General features: G+C 36.4%; 1 pseudogene; it reads left to right on the top strand.

The window, feature by feature from the left end:
• Nucleotides 1-2,626: 2,626 nt before the first annotated feature.
• On the top strand, nucleotides 2,627-7,538 carry LOC137254215 (T-complex protein 1 subunit eta-like; annotated as a pseudogene).
• The last annotated feature ends 5,559 nt before the right edge of the window (nucleotides 7,539-13,097 follow it).

The raw sequence follows: 13,097 nt of genomic DNA, 5'->3' as shown, positions 1-13,097 counted from the left end.
TTCTCCTAGAGAAATAGAAAATGTAAAATAGTCTTCTTTCATATACCAAATTAGTCCCAGAGCATGTACATTGTTGCCATCTACGGTGTAGTACTATATGTTCTTGGATTCACTAGCGATAGTCTCAGTGAACTCCGTACAATTTGACGCCCACTTCCTAAAATCGAACCCACCTTCTCGTAGAATATCGAACACATTTCGCTTCGTGTTAGTTGCGCTACTTGTTAAGGAGCGTTACGCAGATCATAAGAAAGTAAAAATTCCACATAAAAAACGCTCAAGAAATGCTCAAGAAAATTCCTTGCGGTAAATTTTCTTGATGTTGTACGCAGTTTACAAGAAAATTAGTACGCTACTTTACTACTATTTTGCCATCAAATTTGCATACGGCAACACCGGTTTCCGCAAGAAATATGTCAGGTGCCATATATTTCTTGAAGAAAAAAGGTAAACAAACAGAACAAATTAGGTAAGCACAAGGTTTTTTAATTTTTCTGCAATAAATAATTATTATTTTATTTCGGAAATGGAAATAACAATAGCTGCAGCACCAAAACGCAAAAAGTGCATAGTGAATTTGACGGCGGAGGAGAAAGGGGCACTTATAAGGGAAGTGACATTCTTTAAATTTCTTTTGTTTCTTTGCTCTTCTTCTTGTTTGTTTCATTATTCACCGTGGATTTTTAAACGTCAAAATTACTTCCATACTACTATTTTTCACGCAAGAAAAAAGGTAAAATTTTTCTTGAGGAATTACTTGTGATTTGCGTACCACTCTTAAGGTTCACAACGTTGTTTACCATATAGTTTGGCAAATTAAATTGAACTTATGTTTCGAATACAGTGGAAGGCGAATGAATAAGAGCAGGAAGAGCAGAGTTGCATTGCATCAATATACCTTCAATCTTTGTATTAATATTGAAGTTAAATGTAGAAAAAATAATTAAATACTTGAATATAAACAAAATTTTTCTCTTACTGCAAATAAGGTAACCTTAATGCTATATTTTCCAAAATTATCACAGTTTATGTCTGTTTAAAAATTTAAATTGAAGTACCTTAAAGATTTTTGTAATATGGTCATTAGTGATGTTTGGATGTGTGTGCTAATTTTGAGCGATCAGCTGTTATTTGCGCTACTTGGTAAAGTTTGCAATGGTTGATGAAATGAATATTCAGGTGTTCTCATCCCGTTGACGTTTTCCCTTATTATGACAAGTTCGCCATGCATAACTTCCCAGCAAAAATCTAGTGACTGAAAATGACGACCAACAACAAAATATCCCACATTGTTCCACAATTATTAGTATGACAGAATGAGATGACCTATTTGAAATGTCCGATCCATATATGCTTGCCTTTTCTTACATGCTATGTACTCTCAAATACGTCACAAAAATTTTCTGCGAATCCGCCATTTGTTGTTTTCAGCTTGAAACTACAAGCGCAGCAACAGCAGAGTAATAAAAATTGATTTACAAATAATTTCGGATATAATAAAAACTAAATTTAAATTAAGTGTTGTGTGCGCTACGGTATTTGCATTTTATATTAATAATACATTTATATTTTCCAAAAAGGAACTAAAATCAAGTAAGTTTTAATGCGATATGGGAAAAGCCATTTTCTGGGAAATCTAACATCATTTTCCTATATCGCTACACATCCATTCATTCATTTTCATTACTGGTGCTACAAAATCTGCATCGTTCAATCTGTTATATTGTAGGATTTGCTGTAATATAATTAAATTAATAAAAAACTATTATTTACAGGATATCGAAAATTTGTCCCCATTATTGGCAACAATCAATATTGGCAGGATTGGACAAGGTAAGTCCACTGCCATCCACGGCCATTTTTTATGCAATGCCACGGCAGCAGCAGCAACAACCTATCTGCCAATGCCACAACAGTCGGACTATCCACCACAACCTGGTCCACCTGGTTGCCCTCCACAACCTCAACATCAAGGCTATCCTCTACAACAACCAAGTGCAGCAGGTGGTTACATGGGTCAAATGATACCACCAACACAACCTGGACAGGCGCCAATGCCCAGTCAGCCACCCATGCCGGGTCAACCCCCAATACCCGCACGTCATGATTATAATGTATGCTAATACAACTAATATATTTCTAATATTACTGATGATTATTTTTGTATTATTTTCTTTAGCAACCACCTGCACCTGGTACTGGTGTATATCAACAGCCGCAACAGTAGCCCAACGCCGTTTAGATCCCGATCAGATGCCAAATCCGATAAGCGTTATCATTGAAAATCAAAATAGCGTTGGTTGTGCTTTTATTACTAATGAACAGGGTTTATTACCACCATTGGTGACCACAAAATATGTGGTACAAGATCAGGGTAACTCCTCGCCACGTTACGTTAGGTATTGATATTCGATATAATTTTTTCTTTGCCAATTACATTGATCTTTCTCGTTGCAGGCCATTTTGTATTGCATACGTGCAACAGATGATTTATTAAAAACAACAGCTTTGTCCTTTACATTTACCATCTCACCAATGGCACCCGCGGCTGAGGGTGAATATGAGCCACCCATTGTAAATTTTAGTGAAATGGGTCCAATTAGAAGTAATCGTTTGCGAGGCTAAAATGCAATTTGTAGATGCTGGTCGTCGTTTCCAATGTCTAATGTGTAAAGTAACAACAGATGGTAAAAAAAACTTTCACTTGTACTTGTGTTCATTGATACATATTTTTTCTCAACAGTGCCAATTGAATATTTCCAACATTTGGGCTACACCGGACGGCGTGTCGATAAATATGAACGTCCTGAACTTGTATTGTGTACATATGAGTTTTTGTGTAAAAAATTTATGGGTACCGATAGCTCTCAAGGTAAACCCTCAACTCATATCCAACATCAACGCCTCGCAATCAATTGTGGACACTGTACGCACTACATTGGGTACAAGAAATATGGGCAAGCATATTGTTGATTCCAGTGGTAAGGCCACAATTTCAAATGATGGTGCAACCATTATGAAACTATTGGATATTGTGCATCCAGCCGTAAAACACTAGTCGACATCGCCAAATCTCAAAATGCTGGGGTAATTTTTTTGTTATATTATAATGTGTAGAATAAAAATGCTTCTCTTATCAGGTCGGCGATGGCACCACTTCAGTAGTACGTTAAGCATGTGAAATCTAAAACAAGCTAAGCAATATGTTGAGGAAGGCGTGCACGCACGTGTCATCATTAAAGCTATACGCAAGGCATTACAATTGCATGACCAAAATATGACATGGCTGAACATGTCGAAGCGCCAATCAAAGGAACAACAACGTGCCTTATTGGAAAAATGCGCTGCCACAGCAATGTCCTCCAAACTTATTCATCAACAAAAATATTTCTTTTCTAAAATAGTTGTGGACGCTGTACTTTTTTTGGTGGATCCAACGTCATACAAAAAATATAAAGTCGCAATTTTAAATATAGAGTTGGAATTCAAGGCTAAGCGGGACAACGCTGAAGTACGTATTAATAATGTTCAAGAGTATCAGAAAATTGTTGATGCTGAATGGCGTATTCTGTACAATAAACTAGCCAAGTACGACGCCAATGTGGTGTTACTAAACTACCAATTGGTGATGTTGGTACACAGTATTTTGCAGATCGTGAAATGTTCTGTTAGTGTACCAGAAGAAGATTTGAAACGTACAATGAAAGCGTGTGGTGGTGCTGTTACGACTACAGCTAATGATATTAATTCAAGTGTTTTGGGTCAATGTGATTACTTTGAAGAACGTCAAGTTGGTGGTGAACATTTTTCAAGGTTTGGTAGTGAGTTTGACATTAATTTAATTTTTATAGCTTATAATTATTTAAAGGTTGCGTTAATGCTAGAACATGTACATTGATTTTTTCATTTCATTTCATTTCATTTATTTATTACGACTCGAAGAGCCTAGCTTATACAATTGAAAAAAATAAAAAATTATTGCATTAATTGGCAATAGGTACAGTAGTTTAACAATAGGTGGCGGTGCCGAACAATTTTTGGAAGAAACTGAGCTTCTTTACATGATGGTACAATGATTGTGCAGCGTACAATTAAACATGATTCTATTATTGCTGGTAAGTCAAAATACAATTTGAAAAAATGTCTAATCTTAAATTGTTAAGTAATATTATGAAAGGATTGTGTCCAACTATGGAAGAAAAAACTATAAAATTTGTGTCAGTGAAATGATAATTATTGCTTTTGGTTGTTAGTTTTGAGGCATCGTCTTCGAGTGCCCTCTTGTGGTTTTGTAGCAGTGCTTCGCCCCATCCAATAGGTCTCACCAATCACAAATTGTCATCAATGTCCTCCAACGGGAGTCCGAGGAAACTTGCTGTTTCTACAGGGGTGGACCATAATGAGAGGCGTGCTAGAGGAGTTGGTTCCACATTAAAATTGAAGAGATGATTGGTGTCATGTGGGCACACATTGCAAGCAGGCACATTTTGTATGTAGGGGTTGATTCTGGATAGGTAAGAGTTTAACCTGTTACAGTATCCAGATCGAAGTTGGGCTAGAGTGACTCGCGTTTCACTAGGGAGCTTGCGTTCCTGTTCTGCAAGTTTAGGGTATTGTTCTTTAAGTACTGAATTCATCGGGCAATTCCTGACATAGAGCCCCGACGCCTGTTTATGGAGTTCACCAAGGACCTGCTTGTATTTTCTTGCTTGTTGTTGTTGTTGTTGTAGCGATAAGGTTGCTCCCCGAAGGCTTTGGGGAGTGTTATCGATGTAATGGTCCTTTCACGGATACAGATCCGGTACGCTCCGGTACCACAGCGCCATTAAGGTGCTGCCGACCATCTCGGGAACAATTTATGTGGCCACATTAAACCTTCAGGCCATTCCCTCCCTCCCCACCCCCAAGTTCCATGAGGAGCTCAGGGTCGCCACAGCCTCGTCTGTTAGTGAAACAGGATTCGCCGCGGATAGGTGAGGTTGACAATTCGGTTTGGAGAAGCTATATATTGCACTGGCAACCTGAATGGTTGCGATACACAGCCCCTTGAATCTGGTATTTTAGTCGCCTCTTACGACGGGCATACCTACCGCGGGAATATTCTGACCCCCTAACCCGCTGGGATATTTTCTTGCTTAATACGGCTGAGTTCTCAGGTGCCGTATTTCCTCATAGTGCTTACGGAGGTGACTCCTTAAGACCCTGGGAGGTGTTGGCTCATCAATCAGATGTCTGTTGGGATGCCCAGGTTCGTCGGTATTCAACAGAAACTGTTCGGTTAGCATTTCACTTCTTTCACCTATTGGGAGTACTCTCGCCTCATTATGTAGATGGTGTTCTGGGGATATAAGGAGACAACCCGTGGCGGTTCTGAGGGCAGTATTTTCGCAGGCATGTAGCTTCTTCCAGTGGCTAATCTTTAGTCTTGGCGACCATATGGTGTAGGAAACAATAGTGACTCCTTCTGGTGGTGAAGATAGCTATTGATATGTAGAAATTAAACAGAAGTGGGGATAGGACACCGGTTTGAATGTGAGTTTTTTTGAAGTAGTTGCAAAAAGCGTTGAGGATTTTTAATATCTTACGAGGTACCTTTGTAAATGCTTCGAGAATGAAGAATGAGACCTATTCAAACTCAATTTTCACCAGGACAAGGCCGCTGAGACTTTGCTGTACTTTAACATACAATACTTTACCCCTTTTTAGCAGAACTATAATTTTGATTTTATTAAATTTTAAAAATGTTTCTCCCTCTACAGTTTAGCATATCGTTTGCCAACCCAGGTTGGCGATGTGTTTGCGCAGGACCGTGCCTTCGCTACTTTATAATGAATGTCAATTCCCATCAATGGATATTGCGGCGCGCGATTGACCAACAAGACGATGAAATGACACTTTTGAGTATTCTTGATCTGAAAATTAATAATGCAACGAATTTGTAAAACAAACGAACAACATACACTGAAATAATCTTGGTTAACAAGTATCTAAGAATCTAATAATTCTAAGCTTATTCCTAGATTCGTATTCTAAGCTTTTCATGCTCTAATTAAAAAAAATATTCAACAATCGTACAAGGTTTGCAAAGATTTTTAAAGCACTTTAATTGCAACGAATTTGTCAATATCTTCTAACCAAAATTTATAAACTGGATGTATAACAAAAAAATATTTTGAATAAAAATAATTGCTGATGAATTTAATTGACAGTACCAATACCATCACCTAAATGGTCCTTATAAATATTATAGTCACATAGTTCAAAACAAAAAATTACTATGAGTACCTACGTTTATTATTGCAAAATCACGAAGAAAGAAAATTGTATGAAGTACCCTCAATCTAAAATTATTCCACAGAATGTATATACCGCATTTAAAACTAAAAAATGTGAAAAGTTTAAAAAATTTTAAATCGGTATTTAATTGCAAATCGATCCATGAAAGTATCGGGAAATAACTTTTTTTTGGCAGTTAACATTATCGTTTAGCCTGGTTTTGTTAAGAATTTTGTTATTTTTGTGGTATAAATCAACATTCAACACAAAGTTACTCTGATTATGAGTTGAAATACTTTTTGGTTTAGGTTGCGATATGTAAAATTACATATTTTTGTACACAGCTCTAAAATGTAAAGGAAAACAAATTATATTTGTCTATTAATTAAATTATTAAAAAGATATTGTTATATTAATGATATAGAGAAGCGCCAACACGAATGCAAGTGGTTTCCAACCACTGGTAGGCAATTAACCACTTTAACTGTCAGAAAAATGTTAAATTGTTCATTTTATGTAAAAAAATTTGGAAAGTTGCAATTGAAGTTCTGAAAGCTCGGGAATTTCAATTGAAGTTAAAAAAATTACAATTGAAGTTCAGAATTTTCCATAGAAGTTCAGTAAATTATAATTGAAGCTCAGGAATTTCAACTGCAGTTCAGAAAATTACAACTGTTAGTTCTTCTCTTTTGTTTTCTATATCATTAATTAATTTATTTAAGTTTCCCTTAACTTTGTATGCATACAATCGCATACAATAAAATTTGTATTTATGGCTCACCAACAAGACTGAAAAACTATTCCTTCCTTAAGACTTATAGTTAATAATTTACAACTATTATAAATAATGTAATATATTATAAAAATGTTGAATAAAAGAAATGTTAATGGATTTGAATTAAAGAAATGTTTTATTTATATAGCAGTATAATCCAAGTAAAAAAACGGTCATAATACTAGGGAAAAGGCGGTAATATTAACGTAAAAATACGCGTAAAGTTACAGGTATATAATTTAAAAAATGACTGCCATAACGTGAATGTAAGAAGAGTACAGCACTATAGTTTGTTTACATTTCGATAACCTAATACCGTATATGTGTGAGCAGTATGGACAATCACATAAATAGGTACGACGGAATGGACTGGTCACAAACAGTCCCGACGCCCTATACAAATGCTACTTAACGATTTACATGTTCTATCGACACAGCTTTTAGTCGTTTTACTAATCAATTTACGGGTACATTGTTGCTGGGTTAAAGGGCTGTCTATCTAACCTGCAAAAATGCTGCACGTCATCTGACTAGTCATTTTTCCGACATTGTACGGTCACGCCACTTGGTAAATTTTAGTCACGTTTGTTCAGGCGTATGTAACTTTTTTACACACCTTTCCCATTTGGTACCTATTTATGTGACTGTGCATTTCGGTCACACTTATAGGTTATGAGCATAGCACTGTTCTGCTCACACACGTCACAATGCTCGTCAAATGTCGGTCATATTTTCGGTCATTTCACTCTATATTTTCTAGTCATTTGACAATCAATTTTACTGCGATTTTACCATTTATATAACCGCCATATAACTTGAATTTTACCTGCCGATTTACCTTACCTGGAGCAGCCACATGAATAAAATATCAACCAAAAAAATTAAGTTTTCAATATTTATTTTTAATTATAATAACCAAACATAACATATAATATAAATATTTATTTAAAGCATATCATTAGATTTAGTCATTTTTTCAGCAGTCCCCGAAATGGATCTATACAACGAGCTTTGGCAGATGTCTAAATTTTTTTTTCTTCTATTCTAATTTAATAATTTTTTCAATTAAGAGAAAATTTATCATAACAATAATAATGATAAAATAATTACTGTTAGGCCTTGAGCTCGATTCGAACCCGCGATTTACAAATCAGTAGGCCGATATAACAACAAAAAATTCTTAATACATCCCAGAGCACGGGGAAAAGTGTCAATAAAATATGACACTATGGCAGCATTGCCATCAAACAAGTCCAATCTTCACATTCATTCTGCAACAGATGTCGCAGTGTTGTGAATATCAATTGGCAAAAACCAGAATAGAAGTAGGATTAATGAAGACAAACAAAAAACCGCTGTCATGGCTGAATGGTTATAGCAGCGGCGCCTAAACGTTGCCGATGAAGGAATCTAGCAGTTCCCGAAATGGATCTATACAACGAGCTTTGGCAGATGTCTACATATTTTCTTTCTTCAATTCTAGTTTAATAATTTTTTCAATTAAGATAAAATTTATCATAACAATAATAATGATAAAATAATTATTGTTAGGCCTTGAGCTCGACTCGAACCCACGATCTTACAAATCAGTAGGCCGATATAACAACAAAAATTCTTAATAAAGAATATTATATATGAGGCGCCAAGATGCAAAACCAGATATTTCAAAATTTTAAAATACAATTAAATTGCGAAAATATTGCATCACCTAGCCAACATTCTAAAATCCCTTATTAAAAATTCATAACAATTTTAAAAATTTCAGCTTTTTTGTGCTTTTCTAAATTTCACATATCATGGATTAATGTTCATCTGGTTTTGCATCTTGGATCCTCATTTATACATGAAATTGCAACATACATTTAATATAAAACAGTAATTAATTTAATAATAACATAAAAAATATATTAATTGCTTTGAGCTATATTGCTGCAGCGGCTAACTTTATATTTGGAAAATTCAGAAGTGTGTTATATTCATGTAACATTTGAGTTGTTTCCATGGTTTCGAATACAAAATTTGATTATTTGAATCAATTTATGTCTGCAACTTAAAGCTAAGTATAAATTTAGATTAGATTTACTCTTTTTTCAGACCAAGAATATTAAAAGGTGTCGTGGAATCCTATTGCTGTCGTAATTGAATTTGAAAGTAATAAAGTAAAGTAAAATATAAATTTAAAAATGTGGGACTAGTAATTGAGTTAGATTTATTATAATTGTTATAAATCTAATCATTCAAGCAATGATTCTGCAACCCTTAGCAGGAGTATTGATTGGCTTCAAATCTGATTCCAACAGCAATCGTATCACCACATACCTTATTATATATGTACATGAAATTGCAACTTAAATTAATACGGTTGATATAAAGAAAAGTAAGTATTTTAATAACAAAGAAACTCGCTTAATTGGTTTTTGTTTTCCAATTGAAATCTTTTCCTGCGCAAGCACAACGCTGAACCGTTTTGGCAAAAGATATGATGATACTGCTTCGATAGATAGTCGGACGAGCCGCTACTCGGCGAAGTAGAGCTGACCGTTGTGTCGGTGGCAGCAGTTACAACAGCAGTTTCTGAATTTGCACCATCCGTACAGTGTGATGAATGCTTCTCTGCCTTTTCCAATTGCTTGGCGCCAGCAATTTTTGCTGTTTGTAAAGCTACAGCTGTAATGCAAATAAATAGATGGGTTAAAGTGGTTTTCGCATGTTATTCAATAACTCACCCTCTAATGCCATCATCACAGCCTTCTCTTCAATTTTGAATTTTGAATATGTGTACTGTTTCAGTATTCCCACCCAGTTCGTTTGGTGTAATATTTTCGATTTGATGTAACATTTTCATTTCTCGTTAATCATGAATATGTATACTATCCGTTAGGCAGATAATTAGTTGTTTCCGATTCATTGATATACTGAGTATATTTGAGCCATAGACGCAATGGCAAATATTTTGATCCTTTTTGAAGTGTACCATTTGTAAACAGTTGGGTTTCCCTGCTGTCACCATCACCACTAGAGAGCTATTGAGGAGACGCTCCGACCAAGATAGTATGCTGCGAATCATGCGCATATATTTCTTCCACCTTGTCACAGTTATTTATGGAGAAAATGCGAAGCCATCTTTGCCATCTAATACGTAAATTGAACTGTAGAGGAAGAAACATTTTATAAAATTTAATAAAATCAAAATGATAGTTGTGCTAAAATGGGGTAAAGAATTGTATGTTAAAGTATAGCGAAGTCTCAACGGCTTTCTCCTGGTGAAAATTGAGTTTGAATAGGTCTCCTTCTTCATTATTAGAAACATGTACGAAGGTACCTCGTAAGATATTAAAAATCCTCCACGCTTGTTTTGCAATAACTTAAAAAAACTCATATTCAAACGTTTGTTTAACTTCTGCATATCAATAGCTACCTTTACCACCAGAAGGATTCACTATTGCTTCTACGCCTATGCTATTGTTTCCTACATTGATGAGTTTTGTAATAAAATAAACAGCTATCTCCCCAATCTCTCCAGTTTTGTCGCCTCGCGAAACCTGATATTGTCATCAACCAAATCATCGGTGACCTTATTTAAAACATAGATAGATAGATAGATAGATGTTATGAGGTTAAGCACTGCGACTTATTGGTGTATTGTGCCCTCATTCTCTTTACAACACTTCATTCAACCCGAGTTGAATGGTTCTCGGCTTCAGAGAGTGTATGTGACTATTTTCTAATTTGGATGATCCTAGGATCCTAAGGCTTCGTCTCGTGACTGCATCACAATCCTTCAGGATGTGTTCTGCAGACTCATCTTCGACATCACAGAATCGACAGAGGCTACTAGCCGATATGCCCAATTTATGCATATTGCTCTTTAGCCTACAGTGACCTGTGAGTATACCTGTTAAAATCCTAAGGCTACTTTTTGGGAGGTTAATCATAGCCTTATACCGCTTTGAGTTGTACCCTCCTATTAGTGCCTTTGCCTGCCGAATTCCTGGACTTTCGCGCCAGTGTTGTTCTCTGGGTCACGCCTCCTTTTGTCTAAACTCCTTCCTTATTGTATGTGACCCTATTTTCACAATAGGCTCGGGCCCTATTGGGTTTCCGGCCGCTGCCAACCTGGCAAGCCCGCCCGCTCACTCGTTACCATCTACTCCTCTTTGTCCAGGTACCCATGCTAGACGGATGGTGTTATTAACTCCTAGTGATGCGGCGGATTTTGGTACGATTGTTGACTGTATGCGGCGATAAAATGGCAGCTTCTGTTGTTGTTGCGGTTGCTTTGCTTGCAAAACGTCCAATAAAGAAAATAATAGCTCTAGGAATTTCTTTCCTATTTTAATCAATTTATTTAAGACCTTTCAAACTTATTACAATTAAGCTATTTAGGTATGCGTTAAATTATGCATAAATCTCAAAAAATCTAATTATTTAGGCAGCGGCTATGCTAACGAGATGAAAAGCACAAATCAAAATCAAAGTAATTTTTACTAGTTGTTAATAACTATCTATTGACGTGTATAACGTGTTAACCCTTACGTTATCATATTTGCATAAGCTCAACATGTCAACACAATATGTTTAAATGAACTCAACATACCGCCACCCTTGAACTATCTTGATGTGTTCAATATATGTAAATTACAAAAGAAATAAATTTAAATACAAAATTTTAGCAAAAATAAAAATTTCAAACATAAATTAAGTTAAATAACTGCATATTAGTTTTCTTCGGAAAATATATCCCCTTATGTTGCTAGAAGACACAGCTTAGATATTGGCCGAGTGAATTCTCCATTTGCGGTTTTTGTCGTTAGGACAGGTACGTGACCATCTGTACCAGGATGGCAATGAATTATTCCTGCGAGTGTGCTCTTTGTCGGAGGAGATGGTTCATTAAAAACAGCGACGACGCCTCCTTCTTGAAAATTTCGTGATGGGGGGACCCACTTAGCACGTCGTTGCAAGCTGACGAGGTATTCGTCTCTCCAACGACGCCAAAAATATTGACGAATAGCAGAGATCAACTGCCACCTTTATTGCAGGGTTCCAGAAAACCCTTGACCCGCAGGGTCTGGAATTGCCCGCAATGGTTCGCCTACCAGAAAGTGGCCAGGCGTTAAAATCGATAAGTCGCTTGCATCCGTTGAAATGTCGCATAATGGACGGGAGTTAACACAAGCCTCCACCTCCGTTAAAAGGGTACTAAACTCCTCATAGCTTAAGAGAGTTTCCCGGAAGGAGCGTTTAAGATGATATTTAATGCGTTTGATTCCAGTTTCCCTATATCCTCCCATGTGAGGTGCGGACGGTGGATTGAATCGCCACTCAATGGCAGAGTCTGCAAAAAACGATTGAAGTTGGGGGTCTCGCATGCACTCTTGATATTTTTCACGGAGTTCCCTTTCTGCACCAACGAAATTCGTTCCGTTATCCGAAAATATTTCTTTGCAATAGCGTCTGCGGTTGACGAATCCTTTAAAAGCATTCAGAAATGAGGACCTTGAAAGATCTCCAACGAATTCGAGGTGCATTGCACCTGTACACATACAAATGAAGATATATAACCTTTTACGGATTTAGCTCCTATTCCATGAGTAAATTTGTCCACATAAGGCCTAGCAAAGTCTACTGCTATACGAGTGAAGCAATGAGCGTACGTTATGCGAGACGAGGGAAGATCACATATTGATTGCGTAGCGAGTTTGCGATTTAAAGCGGTACACTTGACGCATTTTCGATAGATATTACGAATTAGGTTTGCGAGGGCCGGCATGTAGCGTATAGTGATGTATGTCGAAAACAACCAGTTTTGAAAGCGGATAGTTTTTTTGGCAGTATAACAGGATGTCTGACATCATTCGCAACATCTGCGGATTTTAAACGACCTCCGTCACGAAGAATTTCAAACGAATGGAGAAACGGTTGTAAACGTAGCAAGCTACTACGCAATGGAATCGCCCTTTTTCCCTGCAACAACGTATTTCGTTAGACAAATATAAATTTTGTGTATATTTAATTAATCTTTTTTCTTATTCGAGAAATTCCT

The sequence above is a fragment of the Eurosta solidaginis genome, chromosome 5, assembly GCF_040869045.1.
Source record: "Eurosta solidaginis isolate ZX-2024a chromosome 5, ASM4086904v1, whole genome shotgun sequence".
In the NCBI taxonomy this organism is placed as follows: domain Eukaryota; kingdom Metazoa; phylum Arthropoda; class Insecta; order Diptera; family Tephritidae; genus Eurosta; species Eurosta solidaginis.
Note: the sequence above shows the minus strand (reverse complement) of the source record. Positions and strands in the feature narration are given on the sequence as shown.